The sequence below is a fragment of the Notolabrus celidotus genome, chromosome 18 (genome assembly GCF_009762535.1).
Source record: "Notolabrus celidotus isolate fNotCel1 chromosome 18, fNotCel1.pri, whole genome shotgun sequence".
In the NCBI taxonomy this organism is placed as follows: Eukaryota; Metazoa; Chordata; class Actinopteri; order Labriformes; family Labridae; genus Notolabrus; species Notolabrus celidotus.
Window position 1 is genome coordinate 17,239,685 of NC_048289.1, and position 24,248 is coordinate 17,263,932.

Genomic DNA, 24,248 nt, shown 5'->3' on the forward strand with positions numbered 1-24,248 from the left:
TCTGTTGCATTGAACAGCCCACGTCATCTTTCACTTTCCACATTTATTAATGAGCCTAGGTCGTCCATGACCTTGTTGCTGGTTCGCTGGTTTTCCTTCCTTGGACCACTTTTGGTAGCTACTGACCCCTGCAGACTGGGATCACCCAACAAGAGCTGCAGTTTTGGAGTTGTTCGACCCAGTCATCCGGCACTCACAATTAGGCCTTAATCAAAGTCACTCAAACCCTTACACTTGCTCTTTTTTCCTGCTTCCAAAACATCAACTTTGAGAACAGAGTGTTTACTTGCTGCCAAAGATATCTCACCTACTGACAGGTGCAATTCTATCAGACTGTTGTGGCTGATTTGCATATTTATGATCAAAATCTACTTGGAAATGTACATTTTTGTACAGTTCAAAAGTTCAGTCACATCAGCTTCTAATTAAGGAGTGAGTCAGAGTATTTTGCTCTCTAAGATCAGTACAGTTTTCAGCCTCAAGAATTCCATTTACCGCAAGTCAGGCCCAGTAAATGTTGGCTAAAGGATCGAGACTTTGGCCATAAACTTTAGAGCAGTGGTTCACATCTGACTGAGAATTGATGTTGCCTGTCATTCACCATCTCTTTATTAATTCTGTAAGTGAACGTTTTGATACTTTTACCTTTGACGGATTTAATATTTTCAGGTCAGAAAAGAGTGACAATGAATGGGTGGGCAGTACAGTTGATAATATTTTCTCTGACAGTCCTTTATGATCTCAATTTAGACTGTGTTACCTCTTTGCAGTATACTGCCGTATGGCTGGTTTATACTTGTGCGTCAGACGTGAGCACCACATACTTCTGATGTCGATGTGTCCATGTCGCGCAGCAATACTCCCCCGAAATGCCGGAGGGCAGTGTGGTCTCTCTAATAGTGGTGTCGCCTGTTTCTGGCCCCGCTACGTTTTCTGTTTATTTTTTCACAGCGATTCCGAGCGTATTATGTTAATGTAGAGCTGATACATGTTGCTGTTTATCATACAGCAATGATTACAGGGAAGATCAGAGAGGACACGTCGGAGGAGAAGAAATACACGGTCGATGTGCAGGGATCCCTGAAGTGCTGGAAATGTAGGAAAAAACCCTGCTGCCAAGTGGACCAATCACAGGGCACGCTCATAGGCTACGCCGTCAATTCTACACAGAAGTATAAATCAGGCTTTAGTCTTGTTTTTAAATCAAAGACTGGCATTTGCTAGAGTAATGGATATAAAAGTGATCATTGAGTTTAAAATGTTTAAAACAATGTTAAAAACAGTAAAAACACAGTATAAATAGAATAAGAATATGTGTTCAAAACAGTCTAAATTCTAATTTAAAATATGTTAATTCTTAAAATGTTAATTCATTTCGCTACGGTTTAAATGTAAGTTTATATAGGTAATATTTGATGATAATGGAAGGTCTTAAATTGTTTGGTTGCTTCATTGTAGATGTTCCTTATTTTGAAAAAAAAATAAAATCCTTACTTATTTTTGTGCATTGCCTTTACACTGCTTGGCAGTACCTGCACCCAAATGGACTTGAAGCACTTTGTTACTCTTACTGATCTTGTTTCCTCTTGTCTAGATCTTTGCTTGTGTTGTTCTTGTTCTCGTATGTACGTCGCTTTGGATAAAAGCGTCTGCTAAATGACATTGTAACATTGTAATAGATTGATTTTGTTGCACTTGGTTTAGCCAGTAGGGGGAGCATGTTGCTTGCGGCTGCTCATTTCATTGTGGAATGAAAGCCAGCAACAGTGCGTGTGTCTTTCTTTCACATTTCAGGTAAGAAAAGTGCACAAAAACATATATAAAACTATACATGTGTTATCGTAATTAATATAAATATGTTTCTGATAAGATAGTTCTGTGTAGAGTCGGTTGAGTACGTTTATTTAGTGTTTGTATAGAAGCTAAAGCAGATGCTAATGTTTTTACCAGGAGTTGCTAGCTTAAACCGTATGGTCGGAACGTGGTGTTAGAGACATTTAGCGCCGGCTGGCGGGAGAGTTTATTGTTACGATGTACTTTTGCAAGTCAGTTATATGATGCAGGGCATTGTTAAAGAGATGTATGTTTAAATGTATGTTTATTATGCATTGAGATCGTAAAATTGTGGAATGAAAGCCAGCAACAGTGTGTCTTTCTTTCACATTTCTCCTCTTACAGCACGCTGTGCAGGTATGTATCACTAGCTCATTACATGTTATTAGTGTCAGAGTTAGCAACATGGATTGAGCAAATCTAGTACAAAACATGAAAACCAGTCCCAACTTCTTTTCCTATGACTTGTCTTCTAGTCTTGTAATTCAAGAATATTCTCTTTAACCAAAGCTCACTTGGATAAAAAGTTAAAATTCTGTCTGTGTCAATATGAATCTTCCTGATTTGTTGGTGTATAAATCAGAGCCAGGCAGACAGTAGTCAGGCACCCTGCTAGTATAGAAAACATCTAATAACACACGCACTCACCCGCAACATTCAGGAATACTAATTTTGTGGTTCTGGTATTATCACGGTGGCTAGAGCAGGGATGAATAAATCTGAAAACCTACTGCCTGAAACCCTTATAATTAGAGCGACCACAGTCCTTTATTTCCTGCCAAAATGTGTGGGCAACAGGCGGAATGAGAGATCGACCTGGAGAGGGAGTACCGGCTTCACATTTAGTGCGTGAGGGAGGAAGGGAGAGAGACAGAGAAAGGAAATAGAGTGAAACAAATGCAGAGATAATGCCTCAGCTTGTTATAACAAGGTGTTTGATGTCTGCAGCCTCTTTTTGAGACTGTGCTAGATTCACACAGAGAAGACTGCAGAGGATGAAACAGACAAGAGCAACACTGAGCACAGCGACAACTACATTTCAATGTCAAGTATTAAAGCAAACTGAACACAACTGTCTCCTTTATAATAAGCTATCTCTGGGTTGCTGTGGTTTGAATTAGTAGAGCGATGTTGGATCAAACTTAACATATGTATCATCAGGGTGAATACCAAATAATTCTTAATTTGACCTCCTGAACATGAATGTGACAGGAGTGATTTCTATTGCTCTCCAAGGTGATGTTGGTTGCAGCAAAATGACACATTTCAGATTACAGGTCAGGAGTTGGACTTGCAGACAGAAGCTACACATGTGTAACCTCTTTGATATCCCTCAGACATCTGAGCCTCCCCAGGGCATCTTTGAAATTCCCACATTGTCGTTCTCACGAATTTGGCCTGCAATCTCCACAAAACGTAGACTAGTGGAAAACCAAAGGCTGAAATCAAGCAGTGTAAATCATACGGTGAGGGCACAGATTGAAAGCTCTATAAAACAACCTTTGCTCATGGGAAAATAAAAAACTCCACTTGAGCTCTGCTCAGTTTGCTTAGTGCCAAGACTTCACTCCACAACTAGAATGGAACTTTAAAGCAAACTGTATCCAGCTGCTAACCAAGGGGAACTTATACACATGAAATAGACCTCCATAAATCATTACAGCCAAATTCCACCAGATCTGATAGGTTTCTATTGTGTTTCTGTATGTGTTAACTTCCACTGGATCTGCTCCGTTGCGTTCCAGCTGCGACTCTGATCCAGCAGGTCAGAGCCCTCCAGATCAGATATTCAAGACTTCTATTTTTGCCAGACGCCGGAGCACGACGCCTCAATCTGCACAGAGCAGATCAAGCGGGACAGGAAGTCAGGCACCAAAACAAAATTAAAACACCTGGTTAATTTTCAGAATAAAACACTGTGTTATCACCAGATCGTATTTCACTCAACTATAACAACAAACCGTCATGATGAGCGAAGCCAGGCTTGGAGTCGAGAGGTCAGAGGTTTGTTGTATCTTTAGTTCATTGATGAAATACAATTTAATTTACTTTACGTAGTGACAATGTTTGGTGACAGATAATAACTCCAGTTAACCAATTTTAGAACAGTTCTTTATCCAGTCCACAAGATGGTAGTATTCCTCTGTTTGTTGCTGTTCAGGTGCCGTAAAGAACTAACGTAAAACAGTGACGTAAAATGACGTAGTAACTTAGAATGAATGAAAGAGCACGAGTCAGAAAAAACAAATTTGTTCATGCCATGCATTGTCGATGTAACGCCGCAAAGTTCCCAGTAAAGATGAAGTAAACATGCAAAGTGAAGTCCGGTCGTCTTTCTAGAAGTTACAACTGAGTTCCCACAAGGTTTTCAAAGGCCAATAAAGACAATAAGGATAAAGGCAGTCTCATGACTCCAGCTGTCAAGCGGTCCTGCTCCTTACTATGTTCTGAAAACGCATTTGGTGATTGTTGACGGACAAGAGAGCACGGAGTCGGACTGCAGCGGATGGAGACAGTCCAGACACGGACCTGGTGGAAGTCCATTGTTAGACCTCACTAGACAGACGAATTTCAAGAAAAGTCTAAATGTTGAATAACATCCAATGAAGGTTACTCAAAGTTTCATGATGCAGAATGAGCACTAGTAACCGATATAATGCAGTTGATAAAAATCAAACACTTGCAAAACTACTAGGTTTCAAAGGGTAAACCCGGTAAATTTCCGGAAAGTTTCCGGTAAATTCACATTGAAAGTTAAGCTTGGGAATTTTAGAAATATCCTATATTGGAAATTATGGGAATGAACTGGGAATTGAGGGTAATTTAATGGAAAGGTATCATATCCAAGCATAAAAATTTGTTTTGTTATAAGCAGAAATCCATCCAAAATAATACAATTAAAACAGATTTATTTGTAAGGAGAACTTCATCAAGTGTTAACTATTTTATTAAACAATCAATTTTTTCATTGAAGACCAAAATATGAATGTTGAGTTACAAGATGCAGGAGGGTTATCAAGTTCCTCTGCTCCTTCACTTACCATGACTACCGCTGCGCTTGACGAGTGAGTGTGGATTGAACATGCGGTCATCACGTGAACACGCGCAACTTTTTTCATCAACCGATCCGCGGACCACGTCCGTGCCGAACCGTGGAGAGGCATCCGAACGGCTCACGGATCAACGATGATCCGTTGCACCACTACAGTGAACACCAACTAGCTCCAAGGTAAACATGAAAGTTACACGACTCCAACTGAAAGTGTTACATATGAGAGCAGCTTGTCAGAGCCCTGGGGCTCCATGCTGACTGACAGTGCACATGTCTGTCCAAGTCAGTTTTTTAACACACAAAATGACAAAGGCCACTTTCACATTGATTCTGTAGGGTGGGTGTGGGTGACGTCTCAGCAGCTGGCCCAGATCAAATCTAAGCTGCTCTCAGAAACACATTGATTCAATCCGCAAGTTATCAGCATTCATGTCTGATTACATTTTCTGAGTACTTTGTTTATGACTGTTTGGAACATCTCACCTGCATGTGTCAGAGTTAACTAACAGGTTCAACCAGGCGTTGTGAGTAATATGCAAAATGTTTATACGTGACACAGAACGATATCCTCCTCAGAAGTCTCACCTATAAAATTAAGTCTTAATGATCCCTGCTTCTTTGTTCTTTAGCATTTCTTTTACTATTAAATCCTGTATGACAACAATACAACACCTCTCTGTCAACATGTGTGTACATGCCTTTGCTCCTACTAACCTGAAATCACAAATCAAGTTTGGTATGTCTGACACTGTTATGAAAGAGAGATTAGCAGCAGCAGTGCCATGGGCAAGTCAAAGCAACTACTTTCATTTGAGGGAGCAGTTAGAAATGAAAGTGTAGAGCTACTAAAACAAGCTAAACGTAATTCAAGCTTTTAATTTCTGTTTGGCAACCTTCTGTGTTCATCATCTGTCACTTCAGCTTTCGTCATGGCTGTACAGATGTTTGCGGTGTGGTGTTATTTGAGGTCAAGAACTGAGACGTGATACCTGTAAAAGAATGAACCTGTCTAATTATGGGCCAGGAGGGTGGTTACGGAATAACACTTTTGTTACTCCCACCAAGGAGTTCCTTTAGTGTAGCTTCGAGATCCTGAAGCCATGTTCCTGCAGGCATGATTCACAGCTGTGCGTGGCATCAAGCTAATTTAAAAACACCCAACAATTAGCAGCAGGATAGCATTTTAACAACAAGGTAACTTACTTGTGCTACAGTAAACATTGTCCCTAGACCTTCTTTGGTATTATTTCAAAAGGTGAAATCTATGACATTATTAGGGTTGCAAAGTGGTGGAAAATTTCCGGTAAATTTCCATGGGAAGTTGAGCTGGGGAATTTGGGAAATACTCCAAATAGGAAACTTTAAGAATTATGGGAATTTTTGGGAAATAATTGGGAATTGAGGGTAATTTAATGGAAAGGTATCATATCCAAGGGTAAATATTTGTTTTGTTATAAGCAGACATCCATCCAAAATATTAAAATAAAAACAGATTTATTTGTAAGTAGAACTTTATCAAATGTAAAATATTTTATTGAACAATCAATTATTTCATTGAAGAACAAAAACATGAATGTTGAGTTAAATATTAGTCATCCCCCCGACCCAACCCATTCAAAAATTAACAAAAATACTAGGGATGCACCGATCCGATCCTGGTATTGGAAAAAGCTAGATCAGATATCTGTGACAAGGGGCCGATATATAGTGCCGATCCATATGGCATACTTCTGTGGGAAATACTACGTTGACATATTTTTTATTTTTCTCATTTGAAGCAGTTTTTTTATTCTGAATATTTAATTCCTCTTATCCACTGTTGAGGTTTACAGTTGAATTGTAATATCTGTTGGTAATTAAGATTAGCTCACCAAACTGTTGGTATAATCTCTTGAATAATGATTCTGTCAGTTTAAAAATGTTTACTTTATTTTGGTTTTCAAAGTCAGAAAAGCCTGAAGTTGCCAAAACATGATTCTACCCTCACATTAAGAAATAGAGATTATTTAATCAATAACGGGATCAGATCGGCGTGTATTGATATCGGTTTCCGGACCTAAATAGTAGGATCGGTGCATCCCTAAAAAATACAATCCCAACAAAGTCCCATTCAAAATGTTAAATGAAAAGAGCCCCTCCTTCTCCAACAAAGTCCCATTCAACATGCAAATAAAAACGCATTTTCCCTCAAGCTTCTCAAGCCTAGCCTCTGCATTTTTGCTAAACCCTTTCAGGCTCTTCCTGGGTCTCATCAACATCCTCCATGCCCACTTCCTCAACATCCAACTCCGACTCTTCCTCTTCAGTGTCACTGTCTAGCTTTTTTGAGTATGGCTCTGCATATATATTCAACTTTACTTGCATGAAATCTGGTTGTGTAAGTCAGGATTATGCTAAAATATATTTTCCCCAACTAAAGTTTCCTATTAAGAGACAACCTTCAATTTAGTAAATTCCTGGTTTATTCCCTGTTAATTCCCATGGAAAGTTTCCAACTTTGAACATTCCCGGAATTTTGCAACCCTCGACATTATTCACACTACTCAAAATGAAAAAGAAAAGGGGACTTACAGCAGCTGGTAAACCAAAAGAACAACCATGCACAAAGCCAGAAAGAGTTCAAAGTGAGTCATGTTATCAGCTGAACTGTGACCCTAGCAGGGGAAAGGAAACGGCTTGTCCAGGATAAATCTCAGCCTCAGGCAAAATCACAGACAGACAGACAAACACAACGCACACACATGTCCTAACACACCCACAGATAGGGAAACCAGGTCACACAGAGTGACATGTGCACTGACCAAGAAAACCCCCAATCACTTCTACTTGGCTTGTTGTATTATTTACAATATTGTCCAAAACATGGCACTCAGTGTACCAGACGGGGTCAATAAAAATCGAATCGAACACAAATATGAAATTGTATTTAAAAAAAAGACTATTCAACATAATTTCATAAAAATACTTACAGCAAGGTAGATAATACGTCTTGTGAAAGGTTTATGAAGAGGTTTCTCTGACTGTACCTTCGTGTTAACACAGTGAGACAGGAAAAGTGAAACAGAGTCTGTTTGTGATTCTGTGTGTTTGTGATTGAGAGAGAGAGAGAGAGAGAGAGAGAGAGAGAGAGAGAGAGAAATACACTGACAGGAGGGAAGAGTTCTCCATAGTCTGTCTACAGGTTCAGCAGCCAATCAGAATGTGCTGTTGAAGTTTCTGCACAACTATTTAATGAATGCTTCACCTCATCTGACTGACAGATGCAGCACAAATACAAGACTGCCGCAACATGCAGAGAATAATATTTGAGGATCTGTACGAAATAAGATACTTTATATCCATGATGGTATGAACAAACTAACAAACCTTTGTATGTGGCAAAATACAGAATACACTTTGGTATTGGAACATATATTGTTTTTGTGCCACCAATTTCTGATACAGTTGACAAACACAATGATTAGGAGCCATTGAGGCTTTTGTAATGTTTCTTCACAAACTAAGTTGGGATGGGACCAAGCGGCAAACTCCGGTCTCAAACGATGAAGCCAATGCGGAAGTGATATAAACTGCAATACATCGAAAATCCACTTGAGGCTGTCTGCAGAAACACCGGAAACCACATAGATATGAATGGGAAAAAGACGATCTTTGCAGCATTAATAAACATGTTTACAGCCTGGTTCAAAAAACGGCTTGGCCCTACAACGCTAATCTCTCCAATGGCACACACTGTATGGGGGGTGAATTTTTTTCTAACGTGACGGTTAAGAAGATATTAAGATTATGAGTTTTGCCCAAATAAGGACATGACTGACGTGACTCCCGGTCGGGAACACACAGCCATTGGCTAAGAGACTCACACTACGTCACACTCTGCCTAGTTGAGTTCTGCATTACCAATATGGCTGCTGCCGTCGATTTGCTTCAAAACAGCTCTTAGGAACAGATGGGTGACGTCACAGATACTACGTCCATATTTTATACAGTCTATGGATGGGACATGATTTCTGAATATTCAAATATTCATTCACTTACTAAAAATCTAAATCAAAGTTAATGCGATTATTTTCATCATGTTAAAAGAACATTTTTTCCATCGTTTTTACCAGGGCCTGGTTGCAATACGGTATTCCCTCAAGACGGCGTGTCTTTGCTAACCGCATTAAGTAACAGAAGAAGAAGAATGTTATCTGCATTAAATAGCAAAAGAAGAAGAAGAAGAAAACATTAGCGACAGTCACAGCGATTTTCTCCGTTTCTGAATCTCAGACACTCAAACACTACTACACACATATTTCCAGAAACTGAGCATGGCTATAAAATGTAAACATACACGTCACGCCGCGCCACAGAAACACTGGCATAAAGGTCGAGACAGACACCGTCAGTGCCCAATACTAGCAGCACCTCGTCCTGCTGCTGGTTAACGTGACTGCTACACAAACATGCGGTAACGGGACAGATCTGTGTGTGAGTGTGTGGGGGGGGGGGTCCAAAGACAAAAAAAAAGAGGAAAACTGTTTGGATACTGTTTGCTTAAGCCAGTAACACAAAAGCAATTTCAGTTTAATTTAGAAATGATGACATAAAGTAACTAAATTTTAAATCCCTATAAACCAACGAGTCAAAGGCAAGAAAACACAGTTGAAATTGAGCACCCCTATACACAGGATCAAAGAGCAGATAAATGAAATTTCAAATTGATTTGCTAAGTATGGCTAACATTAGCAGAGCTAGCACCACCAGCTTCCTGTTCTCTTTGCAGGTTAACGTCCACTTGCCTGTGCTGATTATGCATTGCTCCTGTTAGATGGTTAAACAAGACACACATTCAACTTCATCAACATTCATCACCCGTTATCTGTGCTTTTTTGTTTTACTTCCTGCATTTATGGCATTATGGCAGCAGTAAATAAGAGCTACAGGTCTGGTTTGTAGAAGGTAGCAGTGTAACAGCGTAGACACGACATTAGACCACTTTTGGCCTTTAAATATTTTTTTAAGCAAGTCATTACCATAGACTGTATATAAAATGGACAGCGTCGCTCCGCCTTTTCTCGTTGAACGGTTTTGAAGCCAAAAAAACCCTGTTCCAATGCGCAGCCATTGATTGTGCATCCAGAGTCTGCACAGTAGAGAAATAACGAGCTCCGCCCTACAGCGTACCGTCCCGAGATCCTATGGAGTTTCTCTCTACGTCAGCTGTCAATCAAAGTGAATCTGGAAGTAAAACCCCGTTTTTTAAACTCTAATAACTAACGAAAAAGAAACTTTTCAGGAAAAAGAGGCCTTGAACACAAAACAGTCAAATAAGAACTACATATCACCACAGCATATGGATGTGATAAACATTTGTGCGACGTGTATTAATTTTTTAAAGTTTGACCACAGCCCCTTTCAAATGAACGGGGGAGACAGAGTTTATGACCTATACTGCAGCCAGCCACCAGGGGGAGCAGTTTTTGTGAAAGCCTCACTTCCAGCCGAGCGAGCTGCACCCCTGGTCATTACTAGTCATTCTAGTGCAGACTACTGAGGGTGATAGTCGTCTCAACGTGCACACCTCCATGTTTAATCTGAGTTATGTTCGACTCTTGTTGTGCCAGTTGGAACAGCAGTTGCAAGGCAACCAGTGGTTACTTAAACTATGCAGGCTCTGTATTTAGGCCAATCCAATCCAGACAAGCTGGATTAACCGAATTTTAAAAACGACTTAAGCCATCCAGTTCTTTCAAACATTTCAAAGTTTAAACAGGGGTATGTATCTAGCTTTAAAAAGTCTCAGAGAAGAAGCTTAGAGGAACATGGTGTAAACTCTACCCCAGACAGTTGTCTGCACATCTTGCTTTAAAACAAAGAGCTGTTGGGTTCTCTTTCCAATGACATCCAACCTCTCTGGTGCTACAGTAAAGTTGAACACATGTTGATGAAAACTGAAGGGGATGATCTCAGCAGCACTTCTGACGATCCTGAAGAAACTGGATATAATCAGAATCAGATGCTTAACAACAGGACTGTATATTTTTTGTTTTTCAGACAGAGTGTGTGTCAGTTGTTCCCTCATTTATTTTGAGAGGTTATTTCCAAACTGCAATACATCAATTCAACAAGATTTATAGTATAATCTGTTTTGGACCAAAACTCCTGGGTGAAACCATATCATACTGGTTTTGCTTCAACATATTTGGCATGGCACAGTATTTCAATGTGGATCTGTTTGAGAGTCATACACACAGTAAAGCCAAGTCCACATCAGTACAGTCTGTCTCAGTTTTAGTTTTTGCATCTCACATCAATAAAGTGACGATATATTTTACTGTCACTTCATCAAACAGTACAATAAATGTGTTTTACAACCTTAGTTTGGTAAGGACAGACGTCTGCTCTTATTTTTGGCTTTAACAGGTACAGATATAATCATACTGGACAATAAATGTAAATGGATTTGTTAAATGAATGCTGATTAAGACTTAAAGTGCACCACAATTGTAAAAACAAGTTGACAAATGATAGACTGAAACACTGCAGCCCCTTCTTTGTTACAACCCTTTTACTCATTAAAATAATTAACAAATTGTGTTAATGAGTTTGTGACACAGGAACAGACCAGTGTCTAAAAGCCCCTGTCCTAAATGATCACTTATCCCCTCAACAGGGAGCCGCCACTCACATAAAAGCCTTTTTCTAATGTTCATTCATGAGGGATTATTTCACAACTCATCCCAACGATGACTCACAGCCCGGTATGTGATTAGGTCCAACCTCACATGGAGCGCATTAAAGTAAAGAACGATCATTGAGGCAGAGAGCAGAGCCTTGAAACACTAGCAAAGACTTTTACGCTTTATATTATTGATTATTATTATTATATTATTACTCTGACATTTTGCAGACAGCGGAGAAAGGGGAAGAGAGTGAAACTAGAGCTGGTACAGTCTGAGCTCAAATGATACTTATCCTCCTGAGCTTTCAAAATATTCAACTAAATACTTCACACTATGTTCCGCATTGGTTCTCTGGCATTCCTGAAGCGAAATAAGCAGGTCAGAGAGAAGGAATCCCCGTCTTTGCTGTGTAAGGAAAATGCATAATAGAGTGAGACTAACTCTAACTGTCACCAAAATACAAAGACAGAAAAACTCAGGCTTCCATCGGACAATCTGTGCAGTCACAGTGACGCCAAAACAGTGAGTGGTGCTACTGTAAAGAAACTGCAAAGAGACAAAACTCATTCAAAGTGAGTCTATCAAAACGCAGCATACAGCCATCAGTGCCGGTAAATCCTGCAGTTTCCTTTAAACCTGCAGTACACAGAAGCACTCCTCGTGCAAAGAAAACCCCCTCTCTTTCACACAGCGGGGCAGAGAAGAAAAGAAGCATCATATGACTACAATAGAATCACATTCCTCCAACTGGTCGCAGTTGAAAAGAAATTAGGCGATGTTGGCATGCAGTGCAAAGACCTGGACATAAAGGATGGATGAGTGCAGCTGGAGGGTTAAAAAAAAACAGTGGAATAACAGAAACAAAAAACGTGTTAGTGAGACATGTAGTTATTTACCTTGCATCTTTATTTGGAAAAGGCGTTTTTGTTGTTGGCTGTGTTTATTCTAGCAGAGAGAGAACTGGATCAAGGCTTGATCAATTGAGTGGATGGTTTCTGTCTTGTCCAAGAGGTAACCTCCGGCCGTGAGAATTGAAGCCAGTGTTAAAAACTGTAGTTCCTCGAGTGCACGCTTGAGGCTGGCTTCAGAATTACCGGAAACCACATACACACCAGTTCAGAAACTGATCTCTACAGCAGAAATAAACACGCTCACAGCCTGGTACAAAAGACGAGTGTAGTCTGGATAGCTCATTTATCAATTGACACACACTGTACTGGAGGTAAATTTTTCATAACGTGGCAATTTCTAAGATATTAAAGGTGACATATCACGCTTTTTTCATCAATATATATTGGTCTAAGAGGTCCCCAAAACATGTCTTTAAAGTTTATGCTCAAAAAAACACTTTGAAATCAGATGTTGGCATGCCTGAAAAGCCCTCTTCTTCAGTCCTCCTCAGAACACTCTGTTTTCTCTCTGACCACGCCCCCTCAGGAAGTGGATGTGCATCGGCTCTCCGGCACGTTGATCTAATGTTTACATGTTGGCTGAATATACACGGCTGCTCAGAGATCACGTTACTTCAACCCTCTGAATCTGATCCAGAATCTGATCCTGATGGAGAGGCGCCTGTAGCAGGACCTTTCTGAAGGATTGGTCACAGATTTAGTGTTTCTTGTTGTTTTATTTATCAATATGACAACGTGTGTCTTGGTACACAGCTACGAACATGTAGCTATGCTAACTAGCGCTAGCACTTATCCATGATAAATAAAAATCATCCACTAGATCTTCAAATCTGCAGACGTGGGGAGTAAAACCGACCTCTACCAGAAAGGCAGCAGGACCTTTCTGAACCATTGGTCACAGATTCTGTGTTACTTGTTGTTTTATTTATCAGTATGTAGACGTGTGTCTTGGTACACAGCTACAGCTACAGCTATGAACATGTAGCTATGTGGCTATGCTAATTACCGCTAACACTTATCCATGACAAATAAAAATCATCCACTAGATCTTCAAATCTGCAGACGTGGGGAGTAAAACCGACCTTTGTGTTTATTAAGACAGCCTACAACTAGCATGCCTCCCTCCTAAGCTCCTTGTTAGCACACATTTGTGCAGGTAATGAAAAACGGAGGGGGGATTCAGTATTATTTTATACAGTCTATGGGCTGAACAAGCTCCGAGCTCTGACTCCGTGACAGACCGGATATTGTTGTTACGTAACAAAAACACAGAAGTCTGAAACGGCTCGTTTCACACACATTTACAGAAAGGTGGAGAAATCAGAACAGGGGCAGAATGGATTTTTTTCATTCTCGGGGGGTTTGTAGACATGCCATGGAAACATATTTCAGGTAGAGAACCATTAAAAAGTCGATTTTGCATGATATGACACCTTTAAGATTACGAGTTTTCCATCATGAGAGGCACAGCTGACTTGATTGACAGGTGGGAACACTGTAGCTGTTGGCTACATCCTTCTCTGCCATAGCTATCATTACCACGACTAAATGAACACACTGATCTGACTAAAGTTTGATCTGCATTTGCTCATGCACAACCGAGGTACGGCTACACCATTTAGACAAACTAAACCCGCTCACATAAACCAGGAATTTACTAAGATGCTTTTTTTGCATGTTGAATGTGACTTTTTTGGAGGGAGAGGGAGAAAGAAAAGAAAATTCATCAGCTGACTTTAGAGCAAAAGTAGTGAGTACCTAGAGCGTTGGTGGAAGTGTAGTGGAGTCAAAAGTATGACATTTGTCTTTCAAATGGAGTGGAGTGAAAATAATAAGTTGCCCAAAAAAATAATACTCACTCAGGTAAAGTAAAGATACTCAAAAGCTGTACTTAAGTACAGTACTCAAGTAAATCTACTTTGTCAGATTGATTAAGGAGTGATGACTTCCAAATTTCTCGAAATTATCCTTTTTTCTTTCAACTTTGAGCAAACTCAAAAACCTCTTATTCACCATTACATAATGGGGTTGATTTGGCAAAGGATCATGGGTCAACTGGTTAAGAAGTGATTATAAAGAAACTGCTTCTGATCTGCCGCTCTGTACAATTCAGCTAGAACTCTGAAAGGAACCTGATACACAAGGTGGCATCTCCTTAATTAGGAACATTTAGAGCTTGTATTATCCTTCATTGGAAGGGAGTATTACATATCGGGGTTTGGATCCATAATGAGTCCCATGGCAGATTGCGGTGGGTCCCCCACATAACAAGAGTGCTGGTTATGTTTGTATTAGTCATGGTCACATAATGAGGCCACACTGGTGAGGTTTGTTAGAGTAATAAGCATGAGCAGCGCCTGTCTGGCCTCCTGGATCTTTGAGTGTTTTTTTATAATAACGACTGAAAGCTGATTCATTCAAAGACGCTTCACAGATATTAATATTTGTCATGATTATCTGATCTGTGGAGATGTTATTAATCCAGACACTGAGGCTGAAGTTGATACCGCCTGCATCAAAAGACTTCAAAGGATGAAACAACGACCTGCAATCTTTCACAGGTTACCTTTCACTTTGGACACAGTCTCCTGCCAATAACAGAGTGAGAGGCTGGTTGCTCTGAAACAGTCCTGCACACATAGCAGACTTTTCATGTGAGGGAACCTGGAGAACATATGGCTTTGATTAGAGAGCAGGGCAGAGAGAAACTCCAGTGGAAACAGCACAGAAACACAGAGAGAGAGGGAGAGAGAGAGGGGCTCTATGTGTGAAAGATTTGTTTGTGTGCATTACAGAGGGAGAGGGGCTGACTTAAGAATGGGCGGCTGTATGTTCATGGTGGATTAGTGTGTGAATGGCGAGTGTATGGTGTGTGTTGATGTGCGTGCAAGCAGTGATTAACAAAGAGAGGAAAAAGATGAGTCAAGGGAGAAGGTTGCTCGATGTGAAAGACGGGATGAACGGATGCCAACTTTTCAGATATCAAGTTTTTCAGAAAACAAACAACACTTGAAGCTGTTTTTTTAAATCAAACAAACCAAACTCTGATTTGGAGGAGGGGCTTCTCTTCATTTTAAATGCTTGCTGAATTATTGAGGGATGAACATCGACTCCCAGTTGAAGCATGGTCAAAGTCATGAGTTCATAACAGGGACAAGTTGGAGCCGAGGGAAAATCTGGTTTCAGCAGTGAAGCCAGAAAACTCTGTCGCACAGGTTCTGGTTTATATCTGGATGAGGACATACTGTAATTACTTCTTTTAACATTTTCCATGAAATGCACACGGATATATAAGTACTATTGTGAATAGCGCTGCAGGACACACCACATTTTTATTGTCATGATGAAAAAGCATTGCAAACTACTGTATGGACACCACCATGCATTCATACTCAGCATGCATACGTTTGACCCGTTATATGGAGCTCTGAATACAACTGGGGAATGCATTCACTCCAGCCCATCAGATGAGATCCCTCCTGATCAGCAACTGTCAAATGAATTGTTAAAGATGCAAGGCTAGCACACTAGTTGGCCAAAGAGGGAGACAAGAGCAAGGGAAACGGTTGTGGTATAGAACAGATCCTCTACTATTTAGATTTTATGTGGATTTTGGAGCAAAAACAATTTTAAAAAAAGACAGTTTAGTCGTCTTCAGACATGTAAAAAAAAACTCCTGAAGTTTTCCTTACTTGTTTTGAGTATTCTGCCTGAGTGGTCGCAAATGGAAGAATTTTTAATCCCAACTTTATTCAGCTTTTTTCTGCCAGCCCCTATCAACCCCACAAGAAGCAGAGGTGAGCTGATTTATGAATGCAGCACGTCAAAGTCACTGCAAGCGAGTGGGCGGAGAATCCATGTCATGCACGTTGAGTGGAGTGTCTCGGCTCATCACTCTCAACTGCTCGCCGTAGTATAAAGTAGGGATGGGAATTTACAGTAGTCCTTGTACTCGATTACTCGAATTACCTAATGAAGGACTACTCGAGTAATCGCAATTATTATTCTTTTTTTTAACTGTAAACAAAAATAAATAAATAAATAAAAGTCCATTTTGGTTATTAGCAGGCTAATCTTCTCCGCTCTGGTTTCATCACAACGACGTGTGCTAACAGGGCGAGCAAAAGATGTGATGCGAAACTGTTTTCCGCTGTTTTCTCCTTGTGCTTTAAGCGTATGTGGTTAAGCATCGAGATAGTATTTCTATGATATGCAAGTTTAACACCACATATCTTGCACTGCACATTAAAGGTGACATATCATGCAAAATGGACTTTTTAATGGTTCTCTACCTGAAATATGTGTCCCTGGCATGTCTACAAACCCCCCGAGAATGAAAAAAATCCATTCTGCCCCTGTTTTGATTTCTACACCTTTCTGTAAATGTGTGTGAAACGAGCCGTTTCAGATTTCCGTGTTTTTGTTACGTAACAACAATATCCGGTCTGTCACGGAGTCAGAGCTCGGAGCCTGTTCAGCCCATAGACTGTATAAAATACAACTCAACTTCTCCGTTTTTCATTACCTGCACAAATGTGTGGTAACGAGGAGCTTAGGAGGGAGGCATGCTAGTTGTAGGCTGTCTTAATAAACACAAAGGTCGGTTTTACTCCCCACGTCTGCAGATTTGAAGATCTAGTGGATGATTTTTATTTATCATGGATAAGTGCTAGCGCTAGTTAGCATAGCTACATAGCTACATGTCGTAGCTGCAGCTGTGTACCAAGACACACGTCTACATACTGACAAATAAAACAACAAGTAACACAGAATCTGTGACCAATCCTTCAGAAAGGTCCTGATGCCTTTCTGGCAGAGGTCGGTTTTACTCCCCACGTCTGCAGATTTGAAGATCTAGTGGATGATTTTTATTTATCATGGATAAGTGCTAGCGCTAGTTAGCATAGCCACATAGCCACATGTTCGTAGCTGTGTACCAAGACACAGGTCGACATACTGATAAATAAAACAACAAGAAACACTAAATCTATGACCAATCCTTCAGAAAGGTCCTGCTGCAGGCGCCTCTCCATCAGGATCAGATTCTGGATCAGATTCAGAGGGTTGAAGTAACGCGATCTCTGAGCAGCCGTGTATATTCAGCCAACATGTAAACATTAGATCAACGTGCTGGAGAGCCGAGGCACATCCACTTCCTGAGGGGGCGTGGCCAGAGAGAAAACAGAGTGTTCTGAGGAGGACTGAAGAAGAGGGCTTTTCAGGCATGCCAAAATCTGATTTCAAAGTGTTTTTTTGAGCATAAACTTTAAAGACATGTTTTGGGGACCTCTTAGACCAATATATATTGATGAAAAAAGCGTGATATGTCACCTTTAACTTCATCGTTTTTTTCGAAGTACTTCCAGACATCATTTTTTTTAACCACGTCGCAGCCGGTGTTGCAGACGTTTCTGTATTGTGCTTTTGCTTTCGGTGGAATTAGATGTTCCTGGAGTGTTGCCGTAGCTGCCGTAAAACTGTTGTTTTTGCTGAAATTTCGCTCGGTGTGTACTAAAGCTGAAGCCGTGGCCGGAGAAGTCATACCTTTATATCCCATTAATTATTTTCCAGCCTATATATATGAGATGTATATTCAGTTAGGCGAAAACAAAAAGCACATGGTCACACATGTAACGCTGCTTGTATGAGTTCAAGTTATGTTGCCAGGTGCGAGTAACAAAATGCTACTCAAATAATGGGGTCAATGGCGAGTACCTGAGTACTTGAGAATTTGTCCTCATCCCTAGTATAAAGCAGCTCTAATTGTACCTCCAAAAACACGAGTGTGGTTAACTTCTCTGCATCTCGGCAACTAATGTGCCCTACAGAGGCTATAGCCTTCGTCACAAAGGTTGCAGGTTCGATTCCAGCCTTGACCGTTTACTGGATGTCCTCCCTCACTCTCTACTCCCCCACATTTCCTGTCTCTCTTGTAAGACCTAATGTGGGGTCACTATTGTTGACAGAAGTCCCGCCCCTTCTTGATTTTGATTGATAGGTGATGAGGATGTGACATTGATGAGCCCAGCAGTGCTTCAAAAGTTGAACTATTTTCAGCTTAAAGCACTGAGAGCAAAGCGGTGAGAAACAGCTATCCAGACGACACTTGTTTTTTGGACCAGGCTGTAAGCGTGTTTATTTCTGCTGCAAATATCGTCTTTTTTGAGTGGGTGTGTATGTGGTTTCTGGTACTTCCGGAGCCAGCCTCAAGCGGACACTCGAGAAACTGCAGTTTTTAACACTTCCGCATTGGCTTCAATTTTGCCGCTTGGTAAAATGTTACAATTGATGCAGACTAGGGATGCACAATATTATTGGCATGTTATCGGCCGATATTGGCTTAAAAATGAACTATCGGACATCAGCCAACATGCCAATATCTGCCGATATCTACTGCACACATGTTGGGCTCATGTTTTAAGTTAAATTTGAATTTAAGCAGCAGTCTGTAAGGTATGTAGCTGACTAATTTAAGCACATTTACTGTCAAAGAGTAGACCATGTTATTTAATTTGGGTTTAATTGCTGTACAGTTGCACTTCTCACATGTTCCCTGTGAACAGAGGTTAGGTTTACTTACTATGTCAAATGTGAAATTGGCCAAAGTTGCTGGTTGTGATTGTTGTTATGATTGTCTCAGGGAGAGCATCATTCAAGTTTTAAGTAGGATGTATCTTTTTGTATGAATTTTGTTTGAAAGCAATTGACATAAATAAATATGCAGTTTTAAGTAGTAAGTATTTTTCTTATTTTGTACAAGAAATTAATATTACATTACAAATGTGATAAGAGTATCACCATAATACTGTACGCTAATTCCAATACAGAAGAGAATTAATGATCTCTGCAATTAGGTGTGCGGAAAAAAAATTACGGTATTGGTATCAGTATTGGCTAAATAAGTTATAAAATATCGGCATATCGGCAAAAAAAAAAAAACGATATCGTGCATCCCTAATGCAGACCTATCCTTAGACCTAAGTAAATGCATTCGCATTTGGCAGCTCTGTGTTCAAAACATTAACAGTAGTCAATATAAGAATATGACATGCAACCTTAAGCTCCCTTTTTATTGAACACATCAGGAAATGAACAATGGTGAAGACAAATTCTATTTCAACACCAACGGTCCGTTACACAGCTATAAAGTCTGCTGCCACAAACACAATAAAAACAAGGTGAGTCCGAGAGCACCTCATAAAGTACAGCAGGGTTTAAGAGCAATGTCTTTAAAACCAAGTCTCTTTGTCGGTTCATGTTGCACACAAGGAGGTGGATGCAAATACATGCACAACTAGACAGACAACACAATACTTTCTACTAGTCAACAGCTGGAAAACTGACACACTAGCTTTGCAAGGAGCCATCAAAAGACATAAGAAAAGTGCAAGGGAACAAATTATCAAAAATATTACAATTATTGAAAAATAATTCCAATCAGCTACATGTTTTTTATATGAAGGTCAAAGGTCAGTTTTGTCTGCATACTGTGTTAATGCTCTCTGAAACATCAGTACAACTGTTATGTAATCAAGAGCAAGTCTGTTGACCCACAGCTGAACAAATCAGGGAGCCCTGCAGGAAGAAAAATAAACAACAGGTCTGAAAACAACAAGTCCAACCAGTCCTCCCATCCCTGTCTGTTATATCTGAAAACATCACCACACCTTCTCTCCAACTGCTGGCTTCACAATATGTCATGATATTGGAACAAAAATAATGAACCCTGTGTCAACTGTGAAAGAAGTTGAAGTATCAACAGTCGTACAATACAGCAGAAAACTGTAACAGCATCAGCACTGTAAACTAAAACAGGACTCCTTACTTTGCACTGCACACATATCCACGTTCTCCATTATCCATGCACTGGAGGGTCACAGTCATATAAGTATTGTTTGTTTCCACCAGGTTTACCATGTGTCTCGAAATCCCTGCACCTCTTTAACCCTCCTGTTATGTTTGTTTCTCTGGAACAGCAGTACTGTTCCTGGGTCAATTTGACCCGGGGCATATTCAATTATCCAGAAGTGTCAGAACCCCAAAAAATCCGAACACACATTTTTTTTTAATCTAAATTTTAACTCCATTCCTAACCATTTAAATCAAGATTTGGTCCATTGCTGTTTTAATTCTCACAGATCATGGTCCAATGAGGATAACTCACTCAGTTCCTATACCTTGCGTTCCTACACTACTCTTGTTTTATCTGTTCCTCGGGTAAGGACTGAATTTGGAAAAAGAGCTTTCAGCATTGCTGCCCCCATAGCATGGAATGCTTTACAGACTAAACTAAAACTCTGTGAACTTATTACACTTGGAGCCTTTCCGTTCTATCCTGAGGGACAGACAGCATGAGAGCACTGAACAGTGCCTGTGTTTTAAACCTTAAATTATGTTTGTTGTTTTGTTACAGCCTCCACACCTCTTATTCATATTGTAAAACACTATGCATTTATAAATTGTATGTTTTAATTTGTACTGTCATTTTCGTGTAACTGTTTTTATGACATGTGCTGCTGACCTCTTGGCCAGGTCACCCTTGTGAAAGAGATCCTGATCTCAATGGGTTTTTATCTGGTTAAATAAAGGTTGAATTAAAAAAATCTTCATGAAAATGAATGTTAAAACTTTTTAATGTACATTGGAAAACCCTAAATATAAATACAATAGTTTTAAATGACAGATTTTTGTTTATTTCATTTTTCATTTTGATTTTTTGTTGATGACACCTCTTCTGTCATATGCTGCCCATATTGTTATGCTGCATTTAGCTGGTTTGGAAGGCATATATTGCTTAAAATAGACTTTAAAAAGGGTCAATTTGACCTGCAACATAACAGGAGGGTTAAGTCATTTTAATCTGGATCTGTTTAATTTTTATTTTGAACTGATAAAAACTGTGGCTATCACTATCCAAAAGAAGTTTTGCTCAAACTTTATAAACAAGAAGCTTGCCAGAGGCTTCAAAGAGATGCCTCAGGGACTCTGCTAATGTAAACAAAGACTGACCTGTCACACTTCAACACTAACAGGCGTGCATATAAGAGGAATTGAAGACTTAACAGCTAATTATTAATGCAGAAAACGTGCAAACTTGTTTTTTTATTCAAATTTGAGGAGGTAATATCAATACCGAAAAGCTAAATCAACGTCGAAAGTATTTCCAGCCTCACAAGCAACCATGCAACTCGAAGCAAACATGAAAAACAATGGCTGACATTAATGACGTAACTTTTTAAATACAGGTTACATCCAAATCTTAAGAAATATCCTGCACCCCGTTTATCTGTTTGGAGTTATAGGGGCTTTTCGGGTTGTTGTCCCAGCTGGAAATGAGTCAAGCTAACGACGTTACTTTTCACCCATATTGCTTTCTCATACCAGACAAACTCAAGTCAATTCAATACCACAGGTTTAAGTCATACTTTGGGGACAGCTGGACTTTCTGTCACTAAGAAGTAACTTCACAAACAAACCGCACAACCGACCTGGAGTCTCGTGCAACGCAAAGTGTCAAAACTTGTGTTTACGTGACATTTTGAGGATGTAATGAAACAAACTTACCCAGGAGAGTGGTTAAACACAGTTAGCGTCCATCAAAACTCCTCAAAAACACAAGTTCCACGCATGTCCTGCAAAGTTTTACACTGTCTAATGACCCGCGCCACAGAGCTCGCGGACGGAGAGACAGTTGATGCAGCAGCTCGTGCTGCGGTGAGAAACCGCTCTCTTCACTGGTGCGTTCAGGTGCTGCTTGGAATATTGTACTTCGCATACATCTTCAAGTTTTCATGATTTTACAGGACCAGCCAATGGGCCATATTTTAACAGAGGTGGACAAAGTACACAGCTTCATTGCTTAAGTCAAAGTATAGATACTCCAGGTCAAATATTACTCCAACACAAGTGAAAGTTGCTCTGTCAAATTATTACTTGAGTTAAAGTACTGAAGTACTTGCTTTTAAAAATACTTAAGTATTCAAAGTACTTCTTAAAAAATCTCAAAACATTGTATTTTCTCAGCACAGTAAGTGCAGTCAAGAATACATAGGAGTTATTTCGCTTACATCATGTTTATTTAGAAACCATTACTTGAAATCTCTAAAAACTATACCATGGAATAAAAACAGCAACTAAGTTATTCCAAGCACAGACAACTTAGTTTGAAATGTTCATCCGGAATGAAACAATTGTTATGTAGCTCAACACGCTTTCTCAGGTTGGACCGTGAATGTTTGTATGTTTGGGCAGAGTGAGAAATGGGGAGAACATTTCAAACGATCATGGGCTGAAGATATGGCCATGGGGCTCAGGTGGAGAATTATAGACATCATTACCACCTCTACATGAATTGCCTGATCTGTCTTGCAACCGTGGAGACACATGATATACAGGTACAGCTAAACCATGGAGACAAACAGAACTACACAAACACATTTTACTGTCTTAGGGATCAGATTTCAGAAAAGAGAAGGAAGTTCATGAGCTGACTGCAAAGCAAAAGTAGTGAGAAACTAGAGCACTGATAGAAGTGTAGTGGAGTAAAAAAGTACAATAACACTGTATTTTGATAATTCAAAAGTCAAGAACCTAAGTACCGCATTAGACTGAATGGGCTTAGCATCGTATAACAGATGATTGGACAGGTAGATACTTTTGCGTTAAGATTAGAGAACTTAATTGATCACCTGTGGGGGAAATTCATATGTTACAAGGGTCTGTTCACAGAATCAACACACAGTAAGACAGTACAGTCACAAAAAACACGACAAACAAACAAATAACACAGTCACACCATTTGAGGCATAATTAACAGCTATGGGTCAGATCCATAAATGCAAATGTTCATTAAAAAATCTGACCGGTGCAGGAACAAAGGACCTTTTTAAGATATTCTGTGGAGCACTGCGGCATCACCAGTCACTCACTGAAGGAGCCAGTCCATTAAAAACATTGTGCAGGGGATTGCCTTCAAAGATCAGAACAGTTTTCAATTTAGTCCTAGTTCTCTTCTCCAAGGTAACCTCAAGAGAGTCAGGGGTAAACCCAATTACAGAACCAGCCTTTCTGATCAGCTTATTAATTATTTTTTCTGTCATCAAGACAAATGCAAATAAAAGACAAGACAAATAAAAGAGGACACTAGACAAGATTACTTGATAAAAAACATAAAGTAGGTTCCTGCTTCTTCTAGGATTAAGACACTGCTACATAGGCTGACTGATGGAAAGCATCAAGGAATGTACTAGCACTTTGGCGACTGAATAGTTAAACCTATTTTGAAAAAATAAGATGGATGTTGTAAACGATAAAACAACAAATACTTGAGGTTTTTTTTTGTGAAAGAATCAGAGTATAGTATGGCACAGCCAGTCCTACTAAACAGACATAAAATGCAACTGCACAATGGTATTTTGTATTACAGTCTAATCCCATGCCTCTCTGTTGTACCCTATAGGTAATTTATGAATTAAATATTGCTTTCAATTATGTCTGAATTAGGTGTTATAATCTCAGTTTCAATATATCCGTTGGTATTCGAATGCATCATCTCATTTTCTCCTCTCAGTAGCTGTGGACAGGAGGACAATAAGTGCGAGTCTGAGTTACTTTGTGTGTGTGTGTGTGTGTGTGTGTGTGTGTGTGTGTGTGTGTGTGTGTGTGTGTGTGTGTGTGTGTGTGTGTGTGTGTGTGTGTGCGCGCGCGCGCGTGTGTCACCACATTGGAATGTCTGGCTACACTTTCGCACCATAGTCAGTCCTCCATATGGATGAACATTGTGTT

At 39.8% G+C, this 24,248-nt stretch overlaps 1 protein-coding gene across 2 annotated transcripts in view; it reads right to left on the reverse strand.

Annotated features, from left to right (window-relative positions):
* Positions 1 to 22,197, reverse strand: part of plce1 (phospholipase C, epsilon 1) — a 119,941-nt gene extending 97,744 nt beyond the window's left edge. The window contains exon 1 of one of the 2 annotated variants that reach the window (XM_034708760.1): positions 22,029 to 22,181. The gene's annotated coding sequence lies outside the window, so the exon portion shown is untranslated. Of the gene's footprint in view, positions 1 to 22,028 lie in introns of both variants that reach the window. The other variant, XM_034708761.1, reaches the window with a different exon arrangement.
* Positions 22,198 to 24,248: the final 2,051 nt, after the last annotated feature.